Source organism: Leucoraja erinacea, chromosome 10 (assembly GCF_028641065.1).
Source record: "Leucoraja erinacea ecotype New England chromosome 10, Leri_hhj_1, whole genome shotgun sequence".
Lineage (NCBI taxonomy): Eukaryota > Metazoa > Chordata > Chondrichthyes > Rajiformes > Rajidae > Leucoraja > Leucoraja erinaceus.
Genome location: NC_073386.1, coordinates 41,667,043 through 41,690,278, shown reverse-complemented (window position 1 = coordinate 41,690,278; position 23,236 = coordinate 41,667,043). Strand labels below are relative to the sequence as shown.

Sequence of the window (23,236 nt, the reverse complement as noted above, 5' to 3'; positions counted from 1 at the left end):
TAAAACAAATAGTAAAGACCCAACAAAAAATTCATATTCATCAGTTTCATCAAATCAATTCATCTAATCAATTAAATTCATCTAAATTAAATTTCACTTTATGATCTTATATGCCAAATGGAAGGAATTTAATGTTTAATTCCCATAAATTAATCCAGAAACATCCACTCTCAAGATAATCAAAATCATTATTTTTTTGCACAATACATCTGACTAAAACTGTACTGTGGCTATTTAGTATGAAAATATTGATCGTGGATAAACAATACCACAAAATATAGATGATTTAGATGTTCTTATGACATGATTGTGCAAAAAAATAATGAATTTGATTATCTTGAGAGTGTATGTTTCTGGAATGTGATCGATTGGAATGTTGCCGTTGCTATTAATTTTAAGCCCATATCGGCAGACAAGACTCGGCCGATTCGTATGGGGCCTAAATAACATTTTTTGCAACATAAGATTAAAATGAAGCCACACCAAAAAGCAAGATAATATGTTAAATAAACAACATACCTTCTGTTTTGTCCTGATATTGCGATCCATGATGTTAAAGGCATTGAAGGCGTTAGAAGTCGCGTTTAACTTCAATGCAGCGATTAAATCGTCCAGCAATTAAAAAAAAATAAACTGGGAACGGAAGCCGAACGATTTTTCTTCATCACCTAGCAGCCCGAGGTAATCCCTCTCTGACAACCAATACAAACCTGCATTTGAATCCCCCCCCCCCCCCAAAGCCTCCGGAATCATGTGCACAGGCAGTGGCAGATCTCTAGTGCCGCTGATGGTAGGTTTTGTAACAACGCTAATAAAAGCAAATGGATAAACAAAAGAAATGAGAGCAAGGAGTTTTAAAAGGGAACCAAGGGGAAAGTTTTATACCCAAAGAGAGTTGATATCTGGAGCTCACTACCAGAAGAAGTGGTGGAATCAGATAGTTACTATGTTTTGGGGACATTTAGACAGCAAGGCACGTTCCTAATACAAGCAAATGAGGATTAGTGCAGATGGGCAAAATAGGTCGGCATGGATATGGTGGGCCTCTCATCTTTAAATCTAGTGCCCTCTTGCCTTAGACTCCTCCAAGGACAGTGATTGTCTACCTTATCTATATCTCTCATAATTTCATAAACCTCTCTAAGTCACCCCTCAGCCTCTTTAACTCCTGGGAAAAGACTCCCAGTCTACGCATTCTCCCCTGATAACTTTAATTCTCCCGAGCAGGCAACACCTTTGTGAATTTTTCTTGCATCCTCTCTTGCTTAATCATATCCTTCTCATAGCATCACAACCATTACTGCACTGTAAGGTATCGTTCTAAATCTTGTACTCAATGCCAGAGCCGATGAAAGCAAACCGAATGCCTTCTTCACCACCCTGTCTGTATGTAGCGCCACCTTCAGGGAACTGTGCACCTGTACCCGGTCTCTGTTCAGCAACGTTTCCCTGTGACCACTCGGTTCTCTCTCCGCCTGCTTCAAGTGTTCCCCCTGTCTTTTTGTCTCTCACCAATACCCCGTCGGCTTGGTTTATTGTGCTACCTACTCGGATAACTTTTGATGACACAAAGAGAGTCCATTCAGCCCATCAGCTAGCTCCCTGCAGTTCTGAACACAGCAATTCCTTCCAGTCTCTTCTCCTAATTCCCCATACCCCTGCAACCTATTCTGTCTCACACAACTCCCTCTTGATCTTTCTTGCCATAAACCTATACTGGTGGATAATTTACAAAACCCAATTAACTTACTAGTACATCTTTGGGATAAGGGAGAAACCAGGGCACCCAGAGGAAACCCGCAGAGTCTCATGTAAACGTGTAAACCCCACACAGACAGCAGAGGAGGTTGGGATTGAACCGAGTTGTTGAAGCTGTGAGGCAGCTGCATCAGCCACTGTCAGTCTCGGCTGGGAGTGCTTAGATGGGGTACCCTTGTTGTGTTCTCTCTTGCTCGGCAGGCTCCAGTTTCTCCCTCTGGGGAAACAGTCTCTGCAGTGCTGAATTGTGCACAGACCAGACACACTGTTTTGAAAGTCGTGTTCTGCCATTGTCTCCAGTGTCTCACAGCAAAATCTGGTGAACTGTACACATGTCTGTGTTGAGCAGAGCAAGAGTAGTTGCCAGGAATGAGCTCCTATTTGTGAGAAGCACTGGTTAAGTATCTCAAGATGAAAATTGCACAGCAATCCTGAATAAAGCTCTTCTCATGGCTTTATACATGTTCATATTTAGGAGAGAAAGGATGTAAAGCAAATATTTCAGTAGCCTTGGAAGTCAAATAATACATTTTGCATTAAGATGCAATTAGTTAAATCAGTTTAAATTATTTAGCAGTGCAAGTTAACTCCAGGTTATTATTAAAGCCATCACAATTGAAAGTGATCTTGTGGAAATGCTTGGCTCTGCAGGCTGATTCTCAGCCATACTCTGGAGTGGGGTTGCCTGGGTTATTCTTCTGTATCATTACCCAAAAGAGAGATATGGCCAGAATTGGTGAACTGCATGCTGTCTGCCGCAAAGAGAGCAGCCCTGGTCATGGCCATGGAGAAATCTGTCCTGCTTAAGTAGGAACTGTAGATGCTGGAAAATCGAAGGTTGACAAAAATGCTGGAGAAACTCAGCAGGTGCAGCAGCATCTATGGAGCGAAGGAAATAGGCAACGTTTCGGGCCGAAACCCTTCTTCAGACTGATCTGGCCTGGAGAAATCTGTCCTACTTCTCGTCTGCAAGTGCTGTTGATCCAGCATGTTATAGCAGCTCACCGACCCTTCTCAAAGTACCACAGCTCATACACTGCTGCTCTTCAGCTTTTGCCCATCACCGCGTGTGAACATGGTCAGGATGAAGAAATTTCCCGTTTGCAGTTCTGCTCAGTGTACAAAGACACATCACTAATTCTTCATTCCCTGTGACAGCGGAGCGTCCCTGGCCTATATGGGTTTAGTGACAGTCACTTAGTCCACAGTATTGGCTGGGGTGGGGGTAGTCTCTGAACCCACAGTGTTTGCTGGGGTAGTTACCCATCGTTGACTGGGGTGCGTGGTCACTGACTCCACAGTGTTGGCTAAGGTGGGGATGGTTTTGGGCCCTAATAGGGTTGGTGCAGTTCCTGACCCACTGTCTTGGGTGGGGGTTGCCCCTGTGCATAAAGGGTTTGGTGGGGGTGGGTTGTTTGTAGTGGGGTAGTCCCTGGGCCTGCAGTGGCATGGGGTCATTAAGTTGAAAATGGTACAGAGGAGAGTTATAGGGAGAGTTATAGGAATAGGTTGGAACTCTTTTTTTTGTGTAACGTAATTAGAGATATTGGCACACATGAGGGCAACTAAAAACCCCAGGTCTGACTGGATCTATCATTTTTTGGCCTCAACACCCACCAGTTCTGTGTACACATTCTCTACCTCTTGCCCTATTCATTGTTATTGGGCGGTGAGATTTATAACCATATAACCATATAACAATTACAGCACGGAAACAAGCCATCTCGACCCTTCCAGTCCGTGCCGAACACATAATCTCCCCTAGTCCCATACACCTGCGCTCAGACCATAACCCTCCATTCCCTTCCCATCCATATAACTATCCAATTTATTTTTAAATGATAAAAACGAACCTGCCTCCACCACCTTCACTGGAAGCTCATTCCACACAGCTACCACTCTCTGAGTAAAGAAGTTCCCCCTCATGTTACCCCTAAACTTCAGTCCCTTAATTCTCAAGTCATGTCCCCTTTGAATCTTCCCTACTCTCAGTGGGAAAAGCTTTTCCACGTCAACTGTCTATCCCTCTCATCATTTTAAAAACCTCTATCAAGTCCCCCCTTAACCTTCTGCGCTCCAAAGAATAAAGCCCTAACTTGTTCAACCTTTCTCTGTAACTTAGTTGCTGAAACCCAGGCAACATTCTAGTAAATCTCCTCTGTACTCTCTCTATTTCGTTGACATCCTTCCTATAATTAGGCGACCAAAATTGTACACCATACTCCAGAATTGGCCTCACCAATGCCTTGTACAATTTTAACATTACATCCCAACGTCTATACTCAATGCTCTGATTTATAAAGGCCAGCACACCAAAAGCTTTCTTTACCACCCTATCTACATGAGATTCCACTTTCAGGGAACTGTACACAGTTATTCCCAGATCCCTCTGTTCACCTACATTCTTCAATTCCCTACCATTTACCATGTACGTTCTATTTTGATTTGTCCTGCCAAGATGTAGCACCTCACACTTATCAGCATTAAACTCCATCTGCCATCTTTCAGCCCACTCTTCCAACTGGCATAAATCTCTCTGTAGACTTTGAAACTCTACTTCATTACCCGCAACCCCATCTATCTTAGTATCATCTGCATACTTACTAATCCAATTTACCACACCATCATCCAGATCATTGATGTACATGACAAACAACAGTGGACCCAACACAGATCCCTGTGGCACCCCACTCGTCACTGGCCTCCAACCTGACAAACAACCATCCACCATTACTCTCTGGCATCTCCCATTCAGCCACTGTTGAATCCATCTTGCTACTCCACCATTAATACCCAACCATTGAACCTTCTTAACCAACCTTCCATGAGGAACCTTGTCAAAGGCCTTACTGAAGTCCATATACACAACATCCACTGCTTTACCCTCATCAATTTCCCGAGTAACATCTTCAAAAAATTCAAGAAGATTAGTTAAACATGACCTTCCAGGCACAAATCCATGTTGACTGTTCCTAATCAGACCCTGTTTATCCAGATGCTTATATATATTATCTCTAAGTATTCTTTCCATTAATTTGCCCACCACTGACGTCAAACTAACAGGTCTATAATTGCTAGGTTTACTCTTAGACCCCTTTTTAAACAATGGGACAACATGCGCAGTACGCCAATCCTCCGGCACTATTCCCATTTCTAATGACATTTGAAATATTTCTGCCATAGTCCCTGCTATTTCTACACTAACTTCCCTCAATGTCCTAGGGAATATCCTGTCCGGACCTGGAGACTTATCCACTTTTATATTTCTCAAAAGTGTCAGTACTTCCTCTTCTTTGATCCTCATAGTTTCCATAGCTACTCTACTTGTTTCCCTTACCTCACATAATTCAATATCCTTCTCCTTGGTGAATACCGAAGAAAAGAAACTGTTCAATATCTCCCCCATCTCTTTTGGCTCTGCAGATAGTTGTCCACTCTGACTCTCTAATGGACCAATTTTATCCCTCGTTATCCTTTTGCTATTAATATAGCGGTAGAAACCCTTCGGATTTACTTTCACCTTACTTGCCAAAGCAACCTCGTATCTTCTTTTAGCTTTTCTAATTTCTTTCTTAAGATTCTTTTTACATTCTTTATACTCCTCAAGCACCTCATTTACTCCATGCTGCCTATAATTATTGTAGATCTCCCTCTTTTTCCGAACCAAGTGTCCAATTTCCCTTGAAAACCATGGCTCTTTACAATTTTTACGATTTCCTTTCAACCGAACAGGGACATAAAGATTCTGTACTCTTAAAATTTCACCTTTAAATGTACTCCATTTCTCTTCCACATCTTTCCCATAAAACAAACTGTCCCAATTTACTCCTTTTAAATCCTTTCGCATCTCCTCAAAGTTAGCCTTTCTCCAATCAAAAATCTCAACCCTAGGTCCAGTTTTGTCCCTCTCCATAATTATATTGAAACTAATGGTATTGTGATCACTGGACCCGAACTGTTCCCCAACGCATACCTCTGCCACCTGACCCATCTCATTTCCTAACAGGAGGTCCAGTACCGCCCCTTCTCTAGTAGGTACTTCTATGCATTGTTGCAAAAAAACTATCCTGCACACATTTTACAAACTCCAACCCATCCAGCCCATTTACAGAATGTGTTTCCCAGTCTATGTGTGGAAAATTGAAATCTCCCACAATCACTACCTTGTGCTTACTACTAATATCTGCAATCTCCTTATAATTTGTCCCATTATAATTGCAATGAGCAGTTTATCCACCTGTGTCAGGTGTCTCATGCCGTCCGGGCCAGAATGGTTCCTTTTCCAAGTCGCGTGCTGATTCGGAGAGCCTCAGTTTTCTCTTGCATCTGTGCTGTGACAGACATGATTTCAACTCTCTCAGTTCACCGTTATCAGGCTGATATATTTACATTCCACTCACCAAGCCAACCAGTGAAGAAAGGTCTCATAAATCAGATGTAAAAATTACAGCTTCATACCAGGTTAGCCATCAGTTGAATTGCTCCGAAGATGGCTACAGCTCCAGGGCAATTCTCGAGTGCCCTGCTAATATATTCATTAAAAGCAGCTTCAAATAAATAAATTACAGGGGTTGCAGCTCATGTAATTAATCGTGTGCTACACGTTTCTGTTGGACATTGGCTAGCTTTACTTTATGCTTGGTCTGGGACCAGTACCTCATAAATGTAGTGTTAATACAATTGGAGGCGTGCATAAAGAATGTAAGAACTTAAGAACTGATTGAGTGAAGGGATCTTGCACCCAGGGAAAATACCCGATCGTGCCAGCTAACTTTCTTCCATCTGGCCAGAATCGATGTGCGAAACTACCTCTTTTATGTCATTATGAAATATGGAATTTATAAATGGTTGTTGAATTGGTGGAAGTGTCAGTATAATTTTGCTACTTCATGCGACACTGATGGTTATCTTACAGCACAGAATCAGAATACCTGCACTATTCAACTCTGCACCGCCACTATTCTCTATGCTAGCCTGGTCTATGCCCTGTCTCGTTTGCTTCTTAGGGTTCCTTTAATATCGCACCTTTTGTACTTTTTGTCAGGTTCAGATAAATGCCGAAATGAAGCGAGCATGTCATTCATCAGAATCAGAGCATTTCATTTGATTGTTCTTTTATTCTTCTTCCCACCCTGGGGGTGACCTGATGGAAACGTTCGCAAGTAGGACAGAGCAAGGACAGTATCAAAGCAAGTGCATGAATCATTTGTACTGCACTACAATGAAATGAATCACGGCACCCTGCACTCTTATCAGACTGAACAGAGAGACTTCAAAAGATGCTCATGTAGGCCATTCAGTCTCTGTGGAGAGCTAATAGACCACGGAACAGATTCTTTGCCAGAGAGTAAAGATCAGATCATTCAGAGAGCTTCCATCAAAACACAAGAGGACTAAATTTTTATTGGTCGAAATCTATGCACCTTTAGTCTAACTAAACTTCATCCTGGATTTATATAACTGTCAGTCAGTAGAAACGCCTTTATTTCACAATCACAATAATACTTTATTAGCCAAGTATGTTTTGCAACATACAAGGAATTTCATTTGACAAGTCAGTCATACAAATAAAAAGCAACGAAACACACAAAATACATTTTAACATAAACATCCACCACAATGACTCCTCCACATTCATCACTGTGATGGAAGGGGAGAAAAAGTTTAAATCTCTTCCCTTCTTTGTTCTCCCGCGGTCGGGGGCCTCGAGCCTTCCTTTGACGGAACGATCTTGACTCCCGTAGCCAATGGTGTTTTGGCCCTCCGCATCGTGGGGATGTCAGCTCCCCCGCAGCGGCGATCGGACTGGTCGAGCCTCTGCGTCGTTGGAGCTTCCCGACTCGGCCCCTCCCGCCGAGACTGCGAGCTCTTGAAGTCCATGCCCCGCGGTGGGGCTCAAAGTCAGTCCGAGGAGGTCTTCAGCTACATCAATGGTAGGCCGCAGAGTGACCGGAGATGCGATCCGGAAAACAATCGCATCTCCCGGCAAGGTAACAAACTGAAAAAAAAAAGTTTCCCCCGACCCCCTTCCCATCCCCCCACATAAAACAAACCGGAAAACATTTACACAAACTTTTAACACACACTAAAAAAATGTTAAAAGGCGTAGAAACAGACAGACTATTGGTGGGGCTGCCAATCGTGCAGCGCCCCTGTGGAATATCTCAGATAAGCCTTATTTTGGGTAAATCAGTCAAGATGCTGGTGTAATTTCTATGCCGTTGTTTTATAGGCATAGAAACACCACGGAAAAATGCGTTTTGATTTACTAAGTGTGTGCCTATCATCAACCACCCAGATACACCAATCCCGCATTGATCCCCCACATTCTCAACCCCCAAATTCTAATCACACCTAGTTATCCGGGACAGTTTGATGTGGCCAATTAACTACCAACTCGAATGTGTATGGGATGTGAAGGAAACCCTAGTGGTCGCAGGGAGAACTCTACAGACTTAGTATCAGAGGTCAGGATCAAACCATGGTCTCAGGTACTGTAAGGCAGTGGCTCTACTAGCTGCACCACTATGTTCAACACAATGGTATGAACTTTGAATTCTCCAAATGTAGATAACCTCTCACTAACCCTCACCCCCTTTCTCCACCCTCTCTTTACCTCCCCTCCCCTTCCACCTCTTGCACCCCACCTGGACTCCTATCTATTTCTACCCCCTTCCACCCCCGTCCCTTCTTTCCCTCTGCCTGAACAATCTGCAGCTCTTCAAACCGGTCTCATACCTTCCTTATATCTGGTCTCTGTTCCAACCATCTGCTTATCACCTACCAGTATCTGAAGATCTTTGTTTCTCCACAGTGCTCTTTTGTTTTCAATTATTTTCCCCCTCCCTCAAAGGAATTCATTTATCCAGAGATTAAAATTGCTTCCCAGAATCTTGCCCCAGTGGACGTTCTTTACTAGTTACAATTTGTCTGTACATTGGTGCTTAATCATCCATTGTCACCACACCCGAGCCGAATCCTGTTCCATCCCAATCACTCCTTGCACCAAAACTTTTTTACTAACTCCTTTGTCTATCTTTACACCTTTCATTCCTTCTGATTGCTCTCTGTTTGTATATTGCATACAGATTTGTTGCCAAATCACTTTCAAAGAGTTAGCATGAGAATGATCTTACGAATGATAGCCTTCTATAGTTCTCTAATTGTGTTTCTTTACACTGTGGTCAGTTCAGATAAAGTCTGGGGTTTGCTGCAAGGCTGCAGATGGTGTTGCACGGAATCGGGAGAAACGTGGTGAAATGTTTAGCGACCTCTTGTTAAGGAGGAGCTAATACTAGAATTGGAGGCCCACTTCAGGGATGCTTAGACACAGATGGTTTAAACTCCAGATGCTGGTTTATACCATAGATAGACACAAAGTTCTGGAGTAACTCGAACAGGCAGCATCTCTGGAGAATTAGGATGGGTGACGTTTTGCGACAGAACTCTTCTTCACACTGGTCCCGACCTGAAACAACTCCCATCCTTTTTCGCCCGAGATGCTGCCTGACCCGCCGAGTTACTCCAGCACTTTAAGTGAAGCTTAAATGGCATCTTAAATATAAAACCTCCGGAATGGATGATATTCATTACGTGGTAGGGTGGAGTCAGTATCAGCACAATTACTATATTAAACTTTTAATCTTCAGATGTCCTGGTTCAAGCTAAAACTAAAGACAAATAATAACCTCCACACACATTTCCCTGCAAGTATCTCTGTTACTTCTTTAAAATATGTCCCTTCTTTGAACAAGCTCTTAAACATCGCTTCTGAATCAGTTTCCATCTGAGTACACGCCTTAAGGATGTTCATCTACGTGTTCAATTAACAAAACAACGAGACAGACAGCCTGACACCTTGCATGTCATTTTAATATTACACTTATCCCATCCCTCTGGATATTCTGGATTAAGGTTTTGTCAACTAATTAAAAATCAGGCTAATTACAAAACAATAACATTAGCCAACTATGAAACACAATGCTCTGAGCATTGGGATCCAGACATCACGGACAACTGGCCTCAGTTCCCCGCTCACATATGGCGGTGCTCTCTGTCTGAACCAGGGGCCACGCAGTGTTTTTGAAGATGGGGAGGCTGAGTGATCACTGATCACTGGCCTTGGGGGTACCTGGCGAGGGAGTAGAGCAACTGTGGGAGGGGGGGTGTTCCCCCTTCCACGGTAGGAACTTTTTGAAATTTGATGTATTCAAATCATGTTTTAGTGCATTGTAGAAGTATGATTTCAATGTTTTTTGTTTGAAGTATTTTTAAGAGGTAACTTTTTAAGGGGTAACTTTTTCCACTCAAATGGGTGGTGGGTGAATGGAACAAGCTGCCAGAGGAGGTAGTTCAGGCAGGGACTATCCCAACATTTAAGAAACAGTTAGACTGATTCATGGATAGGACGGGTTTGGAGGGATATGGACCAAAACCAGGTAGTGTAGCTGGGATATGTTGGCGGGTGTGGGCAAGTTACGCTGAAGGGCCTGTTTTCACACTGTATCACTTTATTACTACATTATACCTCCACCATGCATGATTGCTTCAAAATCAAGTGGCCAAGTTTTATTGCCATATACTCAAGCATAGAAACATAGAAAATGGGTGCAGGAATAGGCCATTCGGCCCTTCGAGCTAGCACTGCCATTCAATATGATCATGGCTGTTCATCTAAAATCAGTACCTCTTTGCTGTTTTTTTCGCCATATCCCTTGATTTCGCTATTCCCAAGAGCTAAATGTAACTCTCTCTTGCAAACATCCATTGAATTGGCCTCCACTGCCTTCTGTGGCGGAGAATTCCACAGATTCACAACTCTCTGCGTGAAGAAAGTTTGTCCTCATCTCAACCCTAACTGGCCTACCCTTTATTCTTAAACTGTGACCCCTGGTTCTGAACTCCCCCAACATCGTGAACATTTTTCCTACAGTTACAGTAAGTGTAAATCTAGCAGGCAAGCAGGATGCTTTCTCCAACCACCCCCATTTGAAGGCCACTATCTTCCACCGTTTCCACCCAGTGCTTGGTACTTACTCCCAGCAGCCACTGGTTGTCCTCCAGGATGCACGGAGCCGCTGCCTGATCCATGCCGGTCACCTGGGCGAATGCGGCACAGAGACTCTCATGGCAGCAGAGCGACACTTCCGACGCCTCCGACGGCCCGGGACTCTTGCACTGAGGCTGCTCCATGGCCGGAGCTGCAGCGAGCAACTTGTCAGCCCGGCAAACACTCGCCAGCCCCGGCTCCCCGTCCGCATCTGTCCCCGTCGCTGCTTCCATCCCTCTCTCAGCCCCAGCTCTTCAACACTCGCGGCTCATGCAATTGATATGAGTTTTTTAACTTTTATTGATCACAGAATTTCTCACAACAGAGCGTGAGAAATTTGTAATCAGCATGAGAGTGTGAGAATTTGGCGAAATGCGTGGTTCTCACACTCAATGCGTGAGAGTTGGCAGCCCTGACTTGGGTGATGATAGAGCTGGAGTCAGGGCACCCTCTAAACTGTATCAGGGCGTAGCAAGACTGTTCCAGACCGCTGGGATTACAGTGGAGGCTCTGTGGTTTAGAGCAAATACATGGCAACAAACAAGCTGCTGGAGGAACTCAGCAGGTCAAGCTGCATCTATGGAGGGAGAGGAAAAAGAATTGTTGATGTTGGTATACTCTGACATCGTACGGCGATAAGTTTTTTAAGTTTTTTTTTGGCCTTCCCATCACGGCAAGTGGATGGATGTTTATGTAAAATGTAAATTATTTGTGTCTGGGCTATTTTTTTTTTTAATGTATGGTGCAGAAACCGAAGATAGACACAAATTGCTGGAGTAACTCAGCGGGTCAGGCAGCATCCCTGGAGAAAAGCACCGGGACCGTTTTTCAGACTATAAGTAGAGGTTGATTTCTCTCATTTCAAGTAACCATTGCATTCCCTCCCTTCCCCCCTACCCCAGCTCAGTCATCCTACTAGTTCCACTGTTCACATCCATGTATCCCTTCGATATCACCTCTTCCCCAGCCAACAATGGGCCATTATGGGCTCCACCCTTCTTTGGTCATCTGTTGCCTGTCCTGCTTTCTTCTGGCCTTTTCGTACTTCCAGTTCCCTCATCTACTTTCAGGCTGAAGAAAGGTCCTGACCCGTAATGTCATCAATCCTTTTTCTCCAGAGATGTTGCCTGACCTGCTGACTCTGGCACTTTGTCTCTATCTTAGGAACATTTTGGGTTGAAACCTTGCATCAGTGCTGAGAGTGGGCCAGTAGGTGGTACGTGGACCTAGGAGGGGGTGAAGGATGATAGACCTATGGAGCCATGAAGTGGAAGGGTTGCAGTTGTGAGACAGAGGCAGGTGAATGATGGATAGAGACGCACTGAAGAAAGAAAAGAGGCAGATGGAGCCAGGTGCGGGATGGGAGGATGAAGGTAGAGATAGCTACTGAAACTGTTTCAGCCTAAACCAGAACTGGCCCTGATGAGGATGATGTTGTGGGACCACAATGGCAAATCTGTGATCTGGGGCCACTATGTGGCGGTTGGTATTATCAAAGGGATTAGTAGTCTTAGAAGATTGTAGGATCGGTGGGACATCTGTGTGGGATTTAAGGACTGATCACAATTCACTTGGAACCAGTACAAGGAGATGAGATCCTGGGACACAGCCTATTGTAAGCATCTGCAGACTGTCAGTTCTTTGTTTTTGTGTTTTTGTATTGAATTCATTCAGCTCATCAAAATTGCCATTTCATGGGTCCTATTTTCCAATGTAATCTGTCACCATGCCCCATGCACAAGGTTTCCTTAATATTGAGTGACATTTTAGCCAGCAGGCAATTTAAAGAGATCAGACCCTGGGTGACTTCATGTAATGAAATGTCATGTTCTTTATTTGCAACAGTGGACATGTCAGCATCTGTTTCAAGCTAATGCTAATGCTCTCAATTATTTTTAAACCAAACAAATGCTGGCCATGTTTTTGGTGAAATAGTGGTTGTGCTTTGTGTGGATCATCGCTGGAATTTAATAATAGAAAGGAGACTGTCCAGAGAGAGTTGTCAGCTTCTGTTGTGACCTTTGCAGCCTCCTTTCTCTTCACTTGATCTGTTAAGAAAAGTGCAGTGAAGAAACGGACCATAAAAGAATGTAGTTGCACAGGGTTCTGATGTTTTAATTCTCAATCGAACAATGAACGCTGAGATTAAATGAATTTAGGTAATCAAAATCACCCCTTTCCTGCCAAATAACCTGGCTGTTCTACAATGGGCCTCGCCTCCCATGAGATCCCGTTCCACGCCATTTGTCGACTTTCCCTGATCATGGACTTTAATTTCTTTCCACTCCACATGTCCACTCTGCCCATTCATGGACTTTAACCCCTTTCCACAGCCCATATCCACTCTCCTCAATCACAAATTTCTATCCCCTTCCAAACCACTTGTCCATTTTCCCAGTTTTAGTAAACCAGCATCTGCAGTTCCTTGTTTCTACATTCTCTACATCCACTTTATCCGCATTTTGAATCGCCTTACATTAGATCCCAAGCATAATTTAACATGGACTTCATCAATTCTCCATTGTGATGGAATGAAGCTGTTTATTTTATTAGCATTGATCAACTGTTTAGTTCATACATCCATTGCAGACTAATATTTATGGGAAGTTAAGACTGTTTTATTGGCAGCAGTACACCATGAAAGTTTAATTGAACCTGTGAGCCGAGTACTCAAGTAAGTGGGCATGATGCTGAGATGTGCACTGTTGTGTGATTTCAGTGCTGTACTCATAAACCTGGTAGATTGAACCCGGGTCTCTGCTGCTGTAAGACAGCAAGTGTACTGCTGTAACACCGTGCTGCCCTTGTTTCTACAAAAAACACCATTACCATTAGAACATCTTACTTTTCCAGATAATCAGCCTTTAACATGCTCACTTAATTCATTATAACTTACTGTTATCTGCAGCCGGTGTCACATTTGCCAGTATTCTGTGGTCATTAACTTTAAATTACTGTTTTAAATTTATGCTTCCTGATGTCCTAGTACCATCAGTCACTGAAAGTAAGCACACAGGTGCAGCAGGCAATGAAGAAAGCTAATGGCATGTTGGCCTTCATAACGAAAGGAGTTAAGTATAGGAGCAAAGCGATCCTTCTGCAGTCGTACAGGGCCCTGGTGAGACCACACCTGGAGTATTGTGTGCAGTTTTGGTCTCCTAATTTGAGGAAGGACATTCTTGCTATTGAGGGAGTGCAGTGTACGATCACGAGGTTGATTCCCGGGATGGTGGGACTGACATATGATGAAAGGATGGAGCGACTGGGCTTGTATTCACTGGAATTTAGAAGGATGAGAGGGGATCTTATAGAAACATATACAATTATTAAGGGATTGGATACGCTAGATATAGGAAACATCTTCCCGATGTTGGTGGAGTCCTGAACCAGGGGGGACAGTTTAAGAATAAGGCGTCGGCCATTTAGAACTGAGATGAGAATAGAGCTCTTAGGTCTAGCGGAATCAAGGGATATGGGGAGAAGGCAGGAACGGGGTACTGATTGCGGATGATCAGCCATGATCACATTGAATCAAAGGGCCGAATGGCCTACTCCTGCACCTATTGTCTATGTATCTATGTATCAAATCAGGAATAATTAACCACATTGGACTACATGTTTCAGATCTATGGGCGGAAATTCATTAGGCATTTACAGATATTACCCCCTCCCCCCCCGTCTCTCATTACCTAACGATTGGGAGTGTGTCACTGCTTGTTCTGTGCTCTCTCTCTGTGAAAGTGAACCACAGCTTGAGGCCTGTTTTTGTTTTGTCATTTTATTAACCTGACTTGCTACTTGGTGATTGGTGTTTCCAACTTCCAGATCCTTTGACCCCTATGCCCAATCTTAGGCGATTATTTTCCATGGAAAATATTAACTCCTTGCAAATTGTAGCACCTCACAGTAGTCTGAATTTGTAATTTTGCAAATTATTTGACCATTCTGAAAGATTATAACTGCCATGTGTTGTGGTGCAGTTCCCCTCAGTGTTTAATACATTTCAGTTACCAAAACTGCAGTTTGTCATTCATAAGTTCATAAGTTCTAGGAGCAGAATTAGGTCATTAGGCCCATCAAGTCGACTCTGTCATTCAATCATGGCTGATCTATCTTTCCCTCTTAACCCCTTTCTCCTACCTTCTCCCCATAATTCTTGACACCCATACTAATCAAGAATCTATCTCTGCCTTAAGAATATCCATATCTTTTGTACTGAGAATAATGGATCTGTTTTGTAAAGGTATTTTGTTTTATGAACTCTCAATATAAGCAAAAGAATCTTCACTCTTCAGCTTTCTCAGCCCACTCTTAACACTAGACATCAGCAAAATACCATCTGATAAATGCCTTTCAAATCCAATTTCCGTGTTTCTACATTTTTTAGAAATGAGAAAGCACAAACCCTGCTGCTGGATCCCACGCGTTGAATAAGATAAGTTGCACCTTGCTCTGGGACACTCTGTAGCTTACTGCTACACGTCGCTGGGAAATCCTTGCAGGAAGCCAACACCTCCTTAGGCCAGTTATGTGCGGACAATAAATGCCACCTTTGCCTGTGATAATTGCATCCTGAGACTGAAAATTATAATGCTCTAAAATAGTGGAGTGATAAATAGTGCAACAAACATTTTTGTCTGCAGATAAAAAGTGTAGGAAGGAACTGCAGATGCTGGTTTACGCTGAAGATAAACACAAAATGCTGGCGTATCTCAGTGGGTCAGACCGAATCTCTGGAAAAAAGGAATAGGTGACATTTCAAGTCGAGACCCTTCTTCCGACTGAGAGTTGGGGAGAGGGAAACTAGAGAGATGAAATGGTACAGAACAAATCAGAACCAACACTGATGACCAAAGAACCCACAATGGTCTATTGTGATAATGAGGAGGTGATAATGAGGTGATAAGGGGAGAAGGCAGGAGAATGGGGTTGAAAGAGAATGATAGATCAGACATGATTGAATGGCGGATTAGACTTTAATGGGTCGAATGGCATAATTCTGCTCCTATTACTTATGAATATGAACTCTCTGTCTGAAACGCCACCTATTTCTCTTCTCCAGAGATGCTGCCTGACCCACTGAGTTACTCCAGCATGTTGTGTCTATCTTTTGTCTGCAGATACATGGATAGGAAAGGTTTAGAAGAATATGGGCCAAACACAGGTAAATGGGACTAGCTTAGATGAGGCATCTTGGTCGGCATGATAGGTTGAACCAAAGGCCATGTTTCCCTGCTATATGTCTCTATGACTAACTGGGGAAAAAAATCAATGGTTTCTCAGGGATTTGTGGTATCCACCAGTTCAGGCTCATGGCATGGATACCCCATCTTTGCCATGCTCCTTTTTCCTGGACAACCTCACCTGAGAATGACGTTCCCACTCTAGCTGAAATCTTTATACCTCAGACTATTACCAAAGGTACTCTCCTGATGTTATTCTGTCACTCTGAAATTCCCACGTTTTATTTCAGCTGAAACAAGTGAAACTGTGAGCTGGTTTTTGCCCTTTTCAATTAATTCTTGCTTTGTAGTCCCAGAGGCTGCGTCATAATAAACCTGGGAAGCAATATCACACAGTGCCCATCATACCGGAGGTTACCATTCAAAAAGAGCTGTCTGTATTTAATTAATTGCACTCCTCCGAGGTTTCAGCACAATTCCCTTACCAACCAACCATATACTGCAGCATTAAACAGAATCCTATTGGTGCTGATTATAATACTGAATTTGTTGCTAGTTTTCATAGCCGGGCTTTTTACCTTTCATCGTTGAGGATATAACCCAGCTTTACAAAATGGAATGAAAGCAGAAAATACTGAAAGTATTCAATCGGTCGGACACCATCTAATGAAAGCCAAACTGAATAAATATCTTAGGTCAAATACTCTTTGTGAGCAGTTTTGGGCCCCATAATGAAAGGCCTAGATAATGAAAAGGCCAAATAATGAAAGGCCCAGATAGAGAGGATGTTAAGAGCTGGGTTGTTGTCTGAACTGACTGTGATCTGCTGGTCAAGAAGTCCAGAAGCTAGTTGCAGATGAAGGCCGCAAGTGCTAGATCAACGATGAAAGTTTAGGGATGAGATTATTCAGTATTATGGTGTTGAATGTTGAACTATAGTCAATGATTAGCAACCTGACATAGGTGCTCTTATTGTCATGGTGATCCAGAGCTCTATGTAGTGCTGAAGAATTGATGTCCGCTCTAGATCTATTTTTAATTTTTGCATATTGCCAGCGGTCTAGATTGCCCGGAAGACCCGCGAAAATGTGGACCTTTATCAGTCTGTCAATGTACTTCATTGTGATTGATATTAGAGCTACTGGGCGATTGTCATTATGACAGGTCACTATTTTCCTTGGAGACAGGAATAATGGAATTTCCTTGAAGCAAATGGGGACAGTAGGGTATTGAAGTGAGAGGTTGGCGATGTTAGTTTAGGATGTGGCCTGTTGTTTGACACACAATGTCTTCACCTATCAAGGTACTCCATCTTGGCCACTGCTTTCCAAGAGTTTACCCTCATGAAAGGTTATGGAAGGATATGGGTCACATGTCGGCAGAAGAGATTCATTTATCTTGACATCATGTTCTGCACAGACATTGTGGGCTGAAGGGCCCGTTCCTGTGCTTACATTTCTATGTTCAATGAAAACAGATCTGCATCCTGACACCAAGATGTATGGAACAGAGACAGCAGGGGATAAGGACTTTGGAAAATACTTTGTAAACTAATCAAATATGTTGCCTCATTGTCATGGAATCGTAAAGCATAGAAACTGGCCTATCAATCCAAATTGCCCACACCGACCAACATGTCCCATCTACACTCGCCCCATCTGCCTGCGTTTGGCCCATACATATCCCTCTAAATCTATCGTATCCATGTACCTATCTAAATGTTTTGTAAACTTTGCGATAGTATCTACCTCAAATATCTCCTCCAGCAGCTCATTTCATATACCCATCACTCTTCGTGTAAAAAATTTACCCCTCCGGTTCCTATTAAATCTTTTCCCCCTCACATTAAACCTATCTATTCTGGTACTCGATTCCCCTACCCTGGGCAAGAGACTCCATGCTTTTACCCAATCTATTCCTTTCATGATTTTGTACACTTCTAAAAGAATACTCCTCATCCTCCTGTGCTCCAAGGAATATCTTGCTCAACCTCTTCCTAAAGCTCAGACACTCGAGTCCTGGCAACATCCTTGTAAATCTTCTCTGCACCATTTCCAGCTTGTCAACATCTTTCCAGTAACATAGTGCCCAAAACTGAACACAATGATCTAAATGTGACTTCACCAACATCTTATATAACTACAACATGACCTCCCAACTTTTATACTCAATACACTGGCTGATGTAGGCCAATGTGCTGAAATCTAGTATAAAAACAAATTGTTGGAAATACTCAAGAGTTCAGACAGTCTCTGTGGAGAGAGAAACAGTTAATGTTTGATGTTTAAGAAGGAACTGCAGATGCTGCAAAATCGAAGGTAGACAAAAATGCTGGAGAAACTCAGCGGGCGAGGCAGCATCTATGGAGCGAAGGAAATAGGCAACGTCTCGGGCCAAAACCCTTCTTCAGACTGATGTGAGGGTGGGGGGTGGGAATAAGAAAGGAAGAGGAGGAGCCAGAGGGCTAGAGGGAGAGCTGAGAAGGGGAGGAGACATTACCTGAAATTAGTGAAGTCAATGTTCATACCTCTGGGATACCAACTCAGCGGTATGAACATTGACTTCTCTAATTTCAGTTAGACCTTACTGTCTCCTCCCCTAATGTTGGAGGTTGATGGCTTTTCTTCAGAACGAGCCCGTTGTTGATTATTTTCTATCAGTTGGTCAGTGTGTAGTACAATGCCAGAGTCATGCAGCAGCAAGCATTCTCTGTGACCTTCAGCAATTTCTGTCACGCAGTGCTGAACGTCAGATGGTCATCAACAACATGCAGCGTTGTTTGTGTTTTGCTGCAGTTTGGTTTTCATGAAGCTTGGCCACTGCACACCTTGTTCGTCAAGATGTATTGCCTGGGGAGCAGGTTAAAGCTAGATGTACTAAACAGAATGGCAACTGTCCATGATCGATGTGGCCACCCGATGCACAAGCCACTTTGAAACTGAGTGTAGAAACTATTTTGAATAAACGAAGCACCAAAAAGATGCATTTAATACCAGCCTATTATGCCTACGTTGCGTCTTGCTACTCAGCCAGTTTCTTCTCACGATCAATAATTAGCTTTCAATTCTATGAGACTCGAACATTAATTTAGTTAACAGCCTTTCATGCGGGTGGCCATATCAGATGGTTTCTGGAAGTCTAAACAGCTCCCTCACAACACCTGAGATCCAGGTTCAATCCTGACCTCGGGTGTTGTCTGTGTGGAGTTTGCCCATTCTCCCTGTCACCACATGTGTTTCCTCCGTATACTCAAGTTTCCTCTCACATCCCGAAGACATGCGATTTATAGGTTAATTGGCCTCTCGAATAAAAAAAATATCCCGAATATGTTGGGAGTGGATGAGAAAGTGGAATAACATAGAACTAGTACGAATGGGTGATCAGTGGGCAGCACAAACTTGGTGGGCTGAGGGGCCTGTTTCCATGCTGTGGCTCTTAATTAAACTAAACAAATTTCCATAAACTTCCTATCTACACTTTTAATCACCCATGCTTCGACCCATATCACAATCTATAAAACCAAGCAGCTCAAAATTTTCCGTGTGTGGAAAAGAGTGTCACTTTATTCTTAATTAAATGACAGATATTAAACTGTCAGTGATAAGCACCTTGTTTCCCCCTAATCTTTCCTAAATAACAGAATGATGCATGGTTTTCCAATCTGAAGGAATGGGTGAAGAGTCAGGAGATTTTAAAAGTTCTTCACTATTCTCAGCTACTGTTAACAAACCCATTGGCTGGCAAACAACAGGCACTGGGATATCATTTTATTCGTTACAGTTATTTACTTTATTACAGTTGTTTTGCTTAATTCGTTGGAGAGTCTATCGATGATTTTTGCCACCTTTCTCAGGAAAGCAAAGATTTCTCATTACCGAGACAAGAAAGTCTTCTCTTTATTGTAAATGCAATAACAGTTTCCTTAAATTATATTTACATTATCACCATTATCCATATTAAAGAGGCTCTCATTGATCAAGAACACCCCCAACAATTTGGAAATAAATTTATTATTTGGAAATTCTTACAATTATCTTTTTGTAGGTATTATATTTATATTATGACTTTATTAACATTTCTTTGCTACTGTTTTAGTGTAGTTTATTTTAGAGATACAGAGTGGAAGCGGGCCTTTCAGCCCAACGAGCTGCGCCAACCAGTGATCCCCCTGTACACTAAAGGGCCAGTCCCACTTGGCCGTCATTTACGCGACAGGCCGGTAGCGCGCAAATCATCATGCACAGCCGTCTGGAGCGCGTGACGTCATTTGAAGATAGACACAAAATGCAGGAGTAACTCAGTGGGACCGGCAGCATCTCTGGAAAGAAGGAATGGATGACGTTTCGGGTTGAGACTCTTCTTCAGTCTGAAGAAGGGTCTCGACCCAAAACGTCACCCATTGCTTCTCTCCAGAGATGCTGCCGGTCCCGCTGGGTTACTCCAGCATTTTGTGTCTATCTCCAATCGTCTTGGCCCCGCTCTGGGAATAGGAGTGGGGGCGGATCCGGGTCCACAATGGCGGTGAGCCCCAGGCCGAGCTCTGCAATCGTTTGCCTGCTTCTGCTGCTGTTGGAGGTGAGACGTTGCGCAGCGCCAGGATCTTGGGCCTGTCCCACTTTGGAAGTTACGCAACAGGCGGTGGCGCGCGAAGAATTTGTGCAGGATGAAGTCCACACTCCTCCACGCCACTCCACACTCCTCCACACCACTCCATGTGCCCGTCCCACGTTACCCACACGCTACCCACACGCTAGCAGGCAGCGTAAATGGTGCGCGAATGACAGCCAAGTGGGACAGGCTCTAAACACTATTCTACACACTAGGGACAATTTACGACGTCTTTGGATTGTGGGAAGAAACCGGAGCACCCGAGTAAAACCCATGCGGTCACAGTGAGAACATACTAGCTCCATGCGGATAGCACCCGTAGTCAGGATCGCACCCAGGTCTCTGGCGCTGTAAGGCAGCAACTTTACTGCTGTGCCACCGTGCCGTCTTTATGTTGCTGTTGATACATTTTATTTGGTTAAGAAGTGGTTCTGCCAATTTGATAAAAGAGGAATGTTAGCTCTTTATGGAAGGTTCAAATGTGATTACTTATGGAACACCACGAAGGATGACCTAAACTCACTGAGGGATCTGGATATTAGCCAGGCTTCACGCTGTTAGAACTACACTGTTCACTGTGCTTTCTGGTGCTCTTTTTCATTTTCTAGTTATTAAAATAAAAAATCAGTATGTATTTATTTTGTCTTTTCCCCTTCACCTCTGCTATCTGTTTTATCCTCGTCACGGGTCAACTCTCTTCCGACACTTGCAACCCGAAGTAGCAGCTTCCAGTGAGACTCATAATCTCAATGGTGACAACAGTAAGCACAGGAGGGATGAATTTTCCACTGCCTGCAAAATGATACCCTAACCCTCCGACATGACATTGAAACACGGATGCTGGAGAAGAGCTGGAGGTCAGATGCCGGCACAGCTGGATTCGGCACTGGGCCAGATGCGGAGCACTGATGTACAGATCAGGAAGGCCAGAAGCACAACAATAAGGCGTTGCTTGCCTGCACATTCTTCTGAAGCAGAAAAGTGAGGCTGAAGTATTTCATACACATGATACAAGTATGGGAAAGATAACACTGAGTGCTGGCTGAGGCAAATATCTTACACCTGGTGCAAGAAGCTGAGTGTAGTTACTAGATGGTTCTCTCTACTTTGTTTCCTGCTTTGCCATAGTGACCAAAGGTAATGCTAAAGCACTTTTGGATTGCTTGAAATTATGTAATATATGTTATTTTACAACTTGTTTTATATTAATAATTCAAAAGCCAAGGGACTGCTGTAAATCTATTAAACTGCAATGCACTTCTTAAGGACAGCTGCAGTGTTTAGGATAATAGTTACAGACTGTTATTATTCACCTATCAATAATATTTTTTACATAATTAATCTGTATGTTTTAACGTAATTGTGTTTCTGATTAATTTTATTTTTGCGACGTCTCCAAATAAAAAATCCTGTTTTTACAGCTCCTGGAATTACTCCGCATTTAAACTAAAATCACATCAAAATCTATAATGATCTTGCTGCGTGCTGTTTGCAGGTTGAATAGCTAGAAAAAAAGGTAGAAAACTCACACACAGATCACCAGTAAGGAGTAAGGAGTCTGCTTTGCACTCAGCTCATCAATGGAGTCTGCTTTGCACTCAGTCATCAATGGACAAATTAAAAACAAGGACAATGTAAAGCAGCAAATTTTTAAATAAAACTGACTTGTAAATGTCAATTTTAATGACATTTATAAACTAATTACATTTCAGAATGCTCATGTAAGTTTATGAACCATGACGACAATTCGCATGATTTGGCCTCTGTCTTCACCAACTGCTACTGTTTAACCCAATCATATCTAATTTTTAAAAAGTTCAAAAGCAAAATGCCAGATGTGGATGTCGGAATTTTCGGACAAAGAGAGGGAATGTTGAAAATCTTCAGTAGTGCGGCACAGTGACACAGCGGTAGAGTTGCTGCCGTACAGCGTCAGAGACCCGGGTTCGATCCTGACTACGGGTGCTATCTATATGGAGTTTGTACGTTCTTCCCATGACTACATGGGTTTTCCCCGGGTGCTCCGGTTTCCTCCCACTCCGAAGACGTCCAGGTTTGTAGGTTATTTGGCTTATTTGGTAAAAATTGTAAATTGTCCCAAGTGTGTAGGATAGTGCTCGTGTATGGGGATCTTTAGTCATCACGGACTCAATGGACCGAAGGTTCTGTTTCCGTGCTGTATCTCTAAACTAAACTAAACTAAACTAAGGATCTGACAGCACCTACAGAGCGAGGCTTCTAGTCTGTGACCTATCATCAAGGCCGAGGAAGTCTTGAGATTTTAAGATATAAATAAAGAGGGTGTAGAGAGAATAAAAGCGAAGGTTCTGGGTAGAAGACCAGAGGGATAAGATAGTAAAAGGCGATGGCAGGCAAGGTAATAAAGGTGATAATGGAATTATGTTGTTTCCAATTCTCATTATGGAAGCATGTTATAGCAGAATTATCAGTTCATGTATTGTGTAGTTTGCTTCCATTTATAGTGTCTGTGTGGGTGCTATTACAGTTGTGGATTGTAGATGGACAATAGACAATAGGTGCAGGAGGAGGCCATTCGGCCCTTCGAGCCAGCACCGCCATTCAAGCTGTAACAAAATTCTTGAAATCAACCACAAACCTGTTAGTTTGTCATCATGAC

The 23,236-nt window shown here is 43.0% G+C and overlaps 1 protein-coding gene across 2 annotated transcripts in view; it reads left to right on the top strand.

The window, feature by feature from the left end:
* The window catches only part of rabgap1l (RAB GTPase activating protein 1-like), a 268,209-nt gene that overhangs the window by 116,151 nt on the left and 128,822 nt on the right, over window positions 1–23,236 (top strand). The gene's annotated exons all lie outside the window — the stretch shown is intronic.